Source organism: Aspergillus fijiensis, assembly GCF_003184825.1.
Source record: "Aspergillus fijiensis CBS 313.89 unplaced genomic scaffold BO72scaffold_89, whole genome shotgun sequence".
Classification (NCBI taxonomy): domain Eukaryota; kingdom Fungi; phylum Ascomycota; class Eurotiomycetes; order Eurotiales; family Aspergillaceae; genus Aspergillus; species Aspergillus fijiensis.
Window position 1 is genome coordinate 83,635 of NW_024469065.1, and position 11,589 is coordinate 95,223.

Consider the following 11,589-nt stretch of genomic DNA (forward strand, 5'->3'; position numbering starts at 1 on the left):
AGAAGTAGCTACTGTCTGCAGATTCTTTTTATTTTATTTTTAAAAAATTAACTGTTAATATCTAATATTTCTATATATTTTATTCTACTTAATTTCTTGCCTAACCTATATTTTTTTAATATATATATATTTTCTTATCTAACTTTTCTTTATATATATATTTCGTTTTTATATCCGACTTTATTTCATATATATATTTTATTCTATGTGATTTCTTTTTAATTTATATTTCTTTTAGTATATGGTATCTTTTTATATATTTTGTTTTTCTATTTGTCTTACTTTATATATGGTTTGCTTAATAATTAGAGAAAGTACTATAGTTCTGCTATTATAAACTATTTTTCTTCTACCGCCTCGGGTAATCTTTAATATATTAATAGTATAAATAGTGAATAATCAAGCATACATAATCCACCATAAATCTTGCCTCAGTCGGCTTAGCCACGGTAAACATTATATTATATTTTTCTAAATTATTCTTATTATAAAACTTTTTAGAAGATTAATAAAGACTTTAATTTTTTATAAATATTAGTAAAAATACTTATTAAGTTATAATGAATAAAATAAATAGCTATATATTTTATTAATAACTAGCTAATTGTTGGCTTCGAGCCTTCGAAAAAGCGATAAAAAAATGGATTATTAATTATTGATTCTTCTAAGATTTGCTAGCTTGACTGTCTATATAATATTACCAGCCCGAAGACAGTAAAAGAGGGTATTACTTTGCTAGTCCGAGAGAATATTAAAAAGTCGAATATAATATTTTCTTCTACAAAAAAGCGAGGGCGTGTTATAGCAGGCATATTACCAAAGTAAAAATAACAGTAAAAATAAGAAATATAAAAATTAATATTATAAGAGACAGATTAAAAGATAATACAGAAATCGATATTATAAGAAACAGATTAAAAAATAATACAGAAATCGATATTACAAGAAACAGATTAAAATATAAAGAAAAAATAAGTTTATAATTTAAATATAAATATCAGATAAAATATATATTAACAAGTCAAAACCGACAGTAATTGATATATTAAAGTAATAGAAAAGTTAAAGTTAATTAATTTAATAAATACTTATTAATTTTTTACAAATTATCTTATCGAGGGGCTATTATATAAATAGTTTTAATATAAAAATAATATTTTTTTTATTTTTATTTAGAAACTATTTTTTTATATTATATAATAAATGTTGGTAATAAAATAAGAATATTATACTAAGTAATTTATTAATATTTAAAAAGTAGACTTTAAGTACTAATATATAAAAATCTTATATATAATTATTAATAAACTAAGTTATATAATATTTATTTTTTAAAAGATTTTTAAATACAGGAATATTCTTTATATTTAATAAAAAATTTAAATTAAAAACTTTTATAAAGTTATTTATTATTATTTTAATTATAAGCTTTTTTTAAACTAGATATTAATTAATTATCTAATTATAGAGCTTTGGCTCGTCGAGATTGTTATTATTAAAAAAAATTAATATAATAAAAGTTTTTTTTTATTAAATAAAAAATATATAAATTTTTTATTATTATTATTTAAGTTAGAATATTATTATTTTTTTATTTTATTTTTTACTTTTTATTTATCTTAACTTTTTTTTTTAGAAGATTAAAGTTTTTTTTATATTTTTAATATATTAAGAAAAAGACTTTACAGTAGGAATAATATAATTTTTTATTTTAATCTAATTTTAAATCTTATTTAATTAGTTATATAAATATATTTTATTAGACGGTTTTTTATAGCTAATCTACTATATATTATTTTTTTAATTTAATATATTATTTTTTAGTTTCTGGAGTTTATTATTCGGTAAATTAAATATTATATAAAAATATTAATTTTTTAATTAATAATATTTTATTATTAGTAATTTATAGTTTTATTAAAGTTTTCTACTATTTATTTAGCTTTATTAATTTATATTAGAAATAGTTTAAGAATTTTTTTTAATCTTATATTTTAATTTAAACTTGGATAATATATTAAAAAAATTAAAATAGTTTTAGAAATATTCTTTTTATATTAATTAATAATCTAATAGAAATTTAAATAGATTTATAACTAATAAAAAATATAAATAATAAAGTTATTAAAAATTATTTTATTTTATAAATATAGCTGATATTTTATATTTATCTGATTTTAAATTTTAGTAATTTAGGCTTAATATAAGTAGATAATATCAAAAATAATTAAAAATATTAGAAAAATAGATTTATTAATATTATATAATTAATAAATTAAATAATTAATAAATTAAATAATTAATAAATTAAATAATTAAAATTTTTTATTAATTTTATAGTTAGAATATTATAATATAGTACCCGGAATTAGATTAGTATTTTAATAGTTTAGAAATTTTTTATTATTTTTTTTAGATATTTTGTTATTGGAGATATTAGAGGTACTAATTTTAAAAATAATATTTTTAAAGGCTAGTTTTTTTTATATTTAAAAAGTTTATTATACTAAAAAGAATTATAACTAGAAAATTCGGAATTTAGATTATTTAATTATAAGCTAAGATATACAAAACCGAAATCTAATCTAAAATTAAATATTATTTTAAAACAGAATTTAGAAAATCTGTAAAAAAAAATTATTAAATTAGATTATTTCTATATTTAAAATATTATTAGTTTTTTTAATTTTTTAATATTCTTGTTGCTGTTCGGGTTTTAAGCTAAGTTTCTTTTTATTAAAATAATAGTATTTTATTATAAAAAAATTAAAAAAAGTAAGATTTAATATTTCTTTTTCTTATAAAGCCAGACTGTAAAATTCTGTTTTATAAAAATTACTTTAATATTCTAAGTAAGTTTTCTTTTAATCTTTTTTTATTTTTTTTTTGAATTTTTTTCTCTGCTTGAAGAATCTGAGTATATTAGTAATTATAATCTTTTTTAAATTTACTAAGCTCAGAAGATAATATAAAGATTTTATAAAATAAAAAAAACAGCTTTTAATAAAAAAAGAGATAATTTATATAAGAATTAATATAAAAAAACATATTTTTAAAAGAATAGTAGTCAAATATAAAAAAGAATAATTGAGTATTATATATTATAATAAAAGCAAAATAAATAGTTACTAAAAATAAAATATTACTATTATTTTAAAAAATCTCGACTATATTATAAGATATAAGTTATATATATTAATCTTTCCAGGTTTAGATTATTAGTTAATTAAAAAATTATTAGTTATATTTTTTAACTAATTTTTTTACTTTTTATAGATTTTGTTTCTTATATTAGATATTATATTTATTTATATATTCGAGCTACTTTATTAAGTACTTAAAATTATTATTCTAAAAATATTAATTAAATAAAATCTTAATTTTATATAAGTTTTTAATAACTAAATTAGATTTGGATAATTAGTAGTCGAAGAGGTTCTTTTTTAAAATATTTTTTAATTTTTTTGTATATAGTTTTAAATATATAATATTAATAACTAAATAAATTTATAAATTTAAAAACAGTTTAATAAAATATATTAATATCAATTTTTTTTCTAGAATTTTAAAAAATCCTATAAATATATTATTAAGTTTTTTTTTTAAAACTACTAAAGTTTTATAGTTTTAATAAAAATAAATTTTTTTTAGATTATATTTTCTTAAATATTATATTCTTATATTAGATATTATATTAATATTTTATATTTATTTATATTATTTAAAGTATTTTTATTACTGTTATATATATAGAAAAATTCTGTAATTAATTAATTCATTTTATTATTATATTAGAATTTAGGATTATCAGTAACTTTATACTATATATTAATATATAAAACAAAAATTAAATAAAAATATTTTTATAGAAATTTAGAATTATTTATAATTATAAAAATAATTTAAACTAATTAACCATATTTATTAAGAAGATAATTATATAATACAAAAAGATTTCAACTATCTGATTAGTTTTTTTATTTTATTTATTTATTTAGATATAGTTTGCGGTAGTAAACTACTACTTAATATTAAGTAATTTAAATAATATTATTTATAAATTAAATAAAGATTTTAAATTCTGATTGCTAATAAAAATTTTAGAAATTTTTTAATTATTAAAAATAAGCTTTTTAAGTAATAAACTTATTTATTATATTATATTTTCATTATATTAATTTAATATAATTATAATATATTTTATATATTTATAAATAATACTAATTAGAATAGTATTATACTTTTTTTTATTTTTATTATTAAAAAGTACAGTTACAATATTAATAATTAAAATATAAAAAAATATTAATAGTAAAAAAATAGCTTATAACTATTTATATAATTAATATTAAGAATTTTTTTTTAATATTTATAATAATATACTATATATTATTTTATCAAGTATTTATATCTTAAAAAAATTTGTTTTTCTAAATTTTTAATTATTTAATCTTTTTTCTAAATAGCTGAATATATTATAAATATTCTTAAGAATATTTTTAAATATTATATTCGGTATATATAAAGAATACTAAATAATAAAAAGTAGTTTGTTTTTTATATAAAAAAATAAATTAATTTTTATTTAGACTTTTTTATTATTTCTAATTTAATTAATAATTTTTAATTATTTAAGATCTTTTAAATAGGCTTTATATATTTAATTCTTAAAGTTTTTTATAAAATAAATTAATAGTATTATAAGTTTATTTTAAAATATATTTAAATAGAACTTGTTATTATCTATAATTCTAATAGTAAAAAATAATAGTTTTAAAAATATATTAAAAATAAAATATAATCTTCTAGATTTATAAACTATAAGTAAGTAAAAAGATTAAAAATATTATACTATATAAATAAATCTTAAGTTAAGTTATATTATTAATATTAATATTAAAAAAACCTACTTTAAAAATAGCTTAATTATTCAATAATTTATATATATTATTATTTTTTAAATAATCTATATAAGATATTTATATTTTTAGATTATTTAAAATAAATCTAATATTCTAAGTTTTATAAATTAATAGTTATATTCTATACTACTAAACTCTTAACTAAAAAGAATTAGTTAAATAATATATATTAATAGAATTAAGATTAGAGTTTATATTATATTATATTTTAAACTTAACTTATTATCTAAAAAAATATAAAAAAATATTATTTCTTTTTTTTAAATATATTAATATCGATACAGAGTATTTATATTTTATTAAAATATATAAAAACTAGTTTATTATAAAAAAAAGTTTTATTATATAAAAAAATTATAATTTTATATTTATTGGTTTAATTAGTAAAACTTTTACTATATAGTCTTTATATATAATTTTACTAAGATTTTTAGAAATTATTTTTACAAGTAAGAACTTATATTATTAAAAAAAATAAATTATTTTTATATTTAAAGTATATAATTTTTTAACTAATTTATTAGATTAATAAAATAATTTAATTTTATTAGTATTTTTAAAAAGTTAAGTTTTAAAATTATTACTATTTTTACTTTGGTATTTATTATACCAAAAATATTTATATTTTATTTAAAAATTTAATAAATAAAAATCTAAGAAAGAATTTATCAGATAAAAAAATAATTCTTATTTTCTAATATTTTTAAAAAAGTATTTAAAATACGAAAGATAATTTTTAAATATCTTTAAAAATATAATAAAATTATTTATATAAATATATATAAATTTTTTTATTATTTAAAAAAGATCTTTTACTTAGTATTAAATATATAATATTAAGTTAAAATAGTTTATAAAATAAAATTTAAAAAACTTTTATTTATAATAAAATATAATATTTATAAATTACTAGCTTTCCGGATAAACCGGTTATTAATAAAATATTTTAATTATATTAAAAACTAAAAAATATATTATATTAATAAATACTGCTATAATTTCTATCTAGATTAATATTAGATATATATTCGGAATTACTAATATATTTAATATATAAATATTAATTATTAGATATAGTTCTAATAATTTTTATTTTATATTATTGATAATAATCTTTATAATAATAAAAATTAAAATATCTAAAAAAATAAAGTTATTTAATTAATTTATATATTTAGTTTTTATTAACTTATTAAAAATATTATTAATAGTTTTTTAGTATATAAAACTAAGTTTATATACTTTTACTACTTTCTGAATCTTATTTTTTTATTTTTTATATAAAAAAATACAGAGCTATTAATTTATTAGAATTTTAATAATAATATTATTCATTTATATTTTAGAAAATCTAGCTATTATTTTTTTTAAAGTTTTTTATTATTTTAATATATTATAAACTATAATACTAATTTTTAAAATCTTTATTATAATAAAATTAGTTTTAAATTTTAATTTATTTTATATTTTTAGTATTACTAATATAAGATTTTTAAGTAAGTTTTAGAATTTAAAAGTTATATAATAAACTATTATAATATTAAATTCTCAGATATTTTTAAGTTTAATATAATAATTAATAGTAATTAGCTATAATAAAGAATTTAAAATTATAATAAAAATAAAGTTTATATTAATTATATAAATAAAAAAGATTATATTAATATATTATTTAAACTTAAAAATATAATTTTTATTAGCTGTAAGATTAAGACTATAAATTAAAAATATTATTTTATTATATATAAAGATTATTATCTTCTTTTTAATAAATATTAATTAATTTTAATAGTAATTTAGCTTTAAAATAATTATAAATAGAAAAGTTATATTATAATAATATATTACTTTAATAAACCAGCTTTTAAAATTAATTTTAAATTTATATAGTTTAAGAATATTATAATTAATAAAAAATATATTTTTAAGTTTTAGATTAAATATATATTTATATATACTTAAATTAATATTAATTTATTATTAACTTTAGTAAAAAACAGAATTAATAATATTATATATTCTATATTATTAAATTCTTATTTAACTTTATAAATATAAATAGAATATTTTATATTTATTACTAGATTTTAAAAAAAATTAGTTACTAGCTAGATTTTATTAATTATTAATATAGTATATTTAGAATTAAAATAGATAATATTTATAAATATAAATATAAATTTTAACTATTATATATCTCTAATTTTTAAAAAATTCTTTCGGTTTAAAAAATATAAAAAACTTATTTATATTAATTATTAAAATATCTAGATCTATATAAAATATATCTGGTTTATAATTTGTAATATATATATATAAAGTATATTATTAAAAATAAATAATATAAAATAATCTAAATATTATAAATAGAAGATATCTTAATATTCTTAATAATCTAAAGTATTTTAATTTTTATAATTATTTTAATAATTATAATTATAATTATAATAATAGTTATATTTTTAATTATTATAATAATTTTTATAAATTTTTTTATAATTATAGTTTTTTTTTATAATCTTAGTATTTATTCTAATTATTATAATAATTATTATATTTACTATTATATTAATTATTTTAATAATTATTTAATTTATAAAAGTTTATTTAGTTTTTATAATATTAATTTCTATTCTAATTATTTAAACTATAATCGGATTAGTTATATAAACAGTTATATTAATTATATTTTTAGAAAAATTTAAGATTATAGTTATAATTCTAGGTTTTATTTTTTATATTTAGATTTTATTTATTTTTCTAATTTATAAAGCAGGCATTTATTTTATTAATAAATTTTTTTTAAAATAATATCTTATTTAGGTTTTTTAATATATTTTTTAAATTTAGAATTAATATAGTATTATATTTTAATTATTATATTATATTTATTTATAATACCATATATTTTTATTAAGCCGGAAATTTTTATTATATAAATAATTAAAAATTTGTTATAATATATATTTTATATTATATATTAATAGTTATCGAGCTATTTCTAAAAATCGATTATTAAAAATCTTTTAATAATTTTTAATAATAGTAATCTAGTAGTTAATATTCCGAAAATTGATAAGATTAATCTAATATATTTTATTAACTTATTAAGTCTATTATATATTTATATTTTTATAAAAAAATATTTATATTTTAACTTATAGTTATAATATTTTTAGATAGTAATATAATCTTAAAATATATATAGAAAGCTTAAATAGTTTAATAATAAATTTTTTTATAATATTTAATTAAATCTTTATATTTTTAATTAAAAAATATATTTAAATAGAAATATCTAATATCCAAAGCTTATTATTATATATTATTTAATATTTAAAGTCTATTCTAATATTAAAAAGCCGCCTTATTATCTCAAAAAATAGAAATAAAAATAATAAAAAATTACTATTATAATATTTCTATTTTTTATATTATTTTTATTTTTTATATTTAGTATATTTTTATTTATATATATTAAGTACTATTACTATTGTCTAAATAAATAGTTATATAAATTCTGTTTTTTAAATATTTATTATTATTTTATCTATAGTTTAAATAAATTAATTAATATATAAATTAATTATTTAAGTAGAACTATATATATATAAGTTATTAATATAAATAAAATTATTTTTATAATAATTTTAAGTTTAAATTTCTTTTTATTAATATATTTAATATATAGATAATACTAGTATAGTAAATATAATCTTAGTTATTAAATAAAAAATAAATAAGCTTATAAATAGATTAATTAAGATTTTTATTAATTATAATATAAATAAATAAATTTTTTTTATTTTATCTAATATTTAAACTTCTTATATCGGTATTAGTAAGTCGATAAATAAACCTAGTATAAATCTAAATACTAAAAAAATAAATAAATTACTAAAAACAGTCTAAAAATTAAATCTAATAATATTATTATAGATAAAAACTTAAAAACTACTTTAACTAATACTAATATAATTAATTTAATTAAAGATAGTAATAAAATAAAAATAAAAAAAAATATTAGTTTAAAAAAATATATTAATTTTTACTTTCTTAAATATTATTAATAAAAAGAAGAATATTTATAAAAATACAGACATTAATAAATATATAAAAAAATAGTATAATAATAAGTTTGAATCTATAAATTATTATTTTTAAAAACTTTTTATTTATTTATTTAATAGAATAGTTATATTTATTTTTAATAGTCTAATCTCAGCTATTTCGAGTTTTTAAAATATTTATAAATTATAATAATATTTAAAAAATAATTATTTATACGACTGTTAGAACTTTAGTAAGAATATTTATAATATTTTTATATTCTATTTTTATAAAATAAAATATTTGATAGACAGTCCGGATAATATTATTAGAATATATTAATATATATACTGGTTGGAAGTAGATAGGATTATATATAACTAATTATATAAAAGTAGAATTAAGAATTTAGTCGGATATATAACCTATAGTAGTTTAAATATACAAAAAAAAACATAGACTCGAGAACACAATAAGATATATAAAAAATATAATAAATAAAAAAATCAAAAAATCGATAAAATAAGCAAAAAATAGAATAAGTAAGAATATAAAGATTAAAAAAGAGTATATTAGTAGTACTATAAATATTCTACTAATAAAATACTTATCTAAATAAATAAACTAATATAAAGTACTTTCTTAGCTGTTTGATTAAGTAAGTAATTCTTAAATAAACTAAGAATTATAGTAAAATATACTACTAATATTAGCTTCAAGCCTTCAAGAAAGTAATAAAAAAATAGATTACTAATTATTAATTCTTCTAAGATTTACTAGTTTAACTGTCTATATAATATCGCCAGCCTGAAGGCGGTAAGAGAGAACATTACTCCGCCAGCCTGAGAGGACATCAAGAAGTCAAATACAACGCTAATTATTTTATTTATTATTAATAATATTAATAATAATATTAAAAAATCTTAAAATAGAGTCTTTAGTAAAATAAATATATTATAATTTTTAAAAGCTTAATATATTTTAAAAAATATTTTAATAATATCTACTAATTATTAATATTTTATTAATTATTTTTTAATTAACTATTTAGTTCGGCAATTAATAATATCTAATAATTTATTACAAATATAATTAATTAATAACTATTTAATTAATAAAATCAAAAAATTAATTATTAATATTTTTTATATTAGTTTAAACAGCAGCCGATAATAAAACTAATTAACTAAAAAAAGAACAAATTAAAAAAGATATTATATATAACTAATCCGGTATAGGCTTTCGGACTTGCTAATAAAATACAGTAAATAAAAATAAGTAGAAAATATAATAAAAAAATTAAAAAAACTAGTTAATAATTCTAAATAAAAAAATAAAAATTAAAAAAGCTAGTTAATAATTTTAAATAATATTATTTATTAAAAACTATTTTATTATTTAAATCAGCCTATATATATACAGATTAAATATAAAAAAACCGGTTAATATAAAAAAGCTAGTTAGTAATTTTAAATAAGATTATTTATAAAGAATTATTTTATTATATAAATTAATTTATAAATATATAAACTAAAGCTAAAAAAGCCAACTAGTATATATAAAACAAGTTAATATAACTAGAACTACTAACTAGTTAAAATAAAAAATTCATGTTTATATATAGTTTACCAGTGTTTTTAGCTACTTAGATATAGTTTTATATAGGGCCGCACCTGAGTATACTAGATATAATCAATTAATATATATATTTACTAAATTTCTAAAAATATAATAATAACAATTATAATTAACTAAATTAATAACTATATAACTATTCAGCTTTTTATTATTTTTAATATATATAGATATATTTAGTATAGTTATAATTAATATAATATATGTTAATAAGTTTATTATTAAATAAAATATTTAAATAATTATAACAAACTAGAATAATAAATTAAAAAATCTTATCAAATATTTTAATAAAAAAGAACTTATAATTAATTAGATATATATAATATAGTAGTATTAATAGATATAATAATTATTAAATCAAAAATATAATCTTATTTTAAAAAGTTTTAAATATCTAATTTTAATAAAAATATAGATTTTTAAATATAATATTATAATAATATGCTTTCAGAATATTATATAAGTTTTAATATAGTTTATAATTTTATATTAGATTATGAATATAAAGTTTTAATATAAATATATTATATTTATATTATATTCTATATTAAAAATAATATCTTTATAATTTATAATATCATTTTTAATAAATAGATAAAATCTTATATTAAATATTATTTAGGCTTGGATGGTATTATAAATAAATACAAATTATTTTAATTAACAAATTTAAATAAAAAAATTTATTTAAGATATGATATATTTTCTGTTTAATAGTTGGAGCTGAGATTTTCAATATTTAATATTTTAGATAATAACTAAATATTAATTATTATTAATATAATAAAATTTTTTATCAATAATAATAGTTAAATAGTTAGAGTTAATATATATATTATATAATATATTAATATAATTAACTTTAATATCAATAATAATAGAATATAAATCTTATAAAAATACTAGATATTTAAAACTATATACGTTTTTTAATAAGAATTAAATATACATAGTAATATTGGAAAATATTAGTAATAAT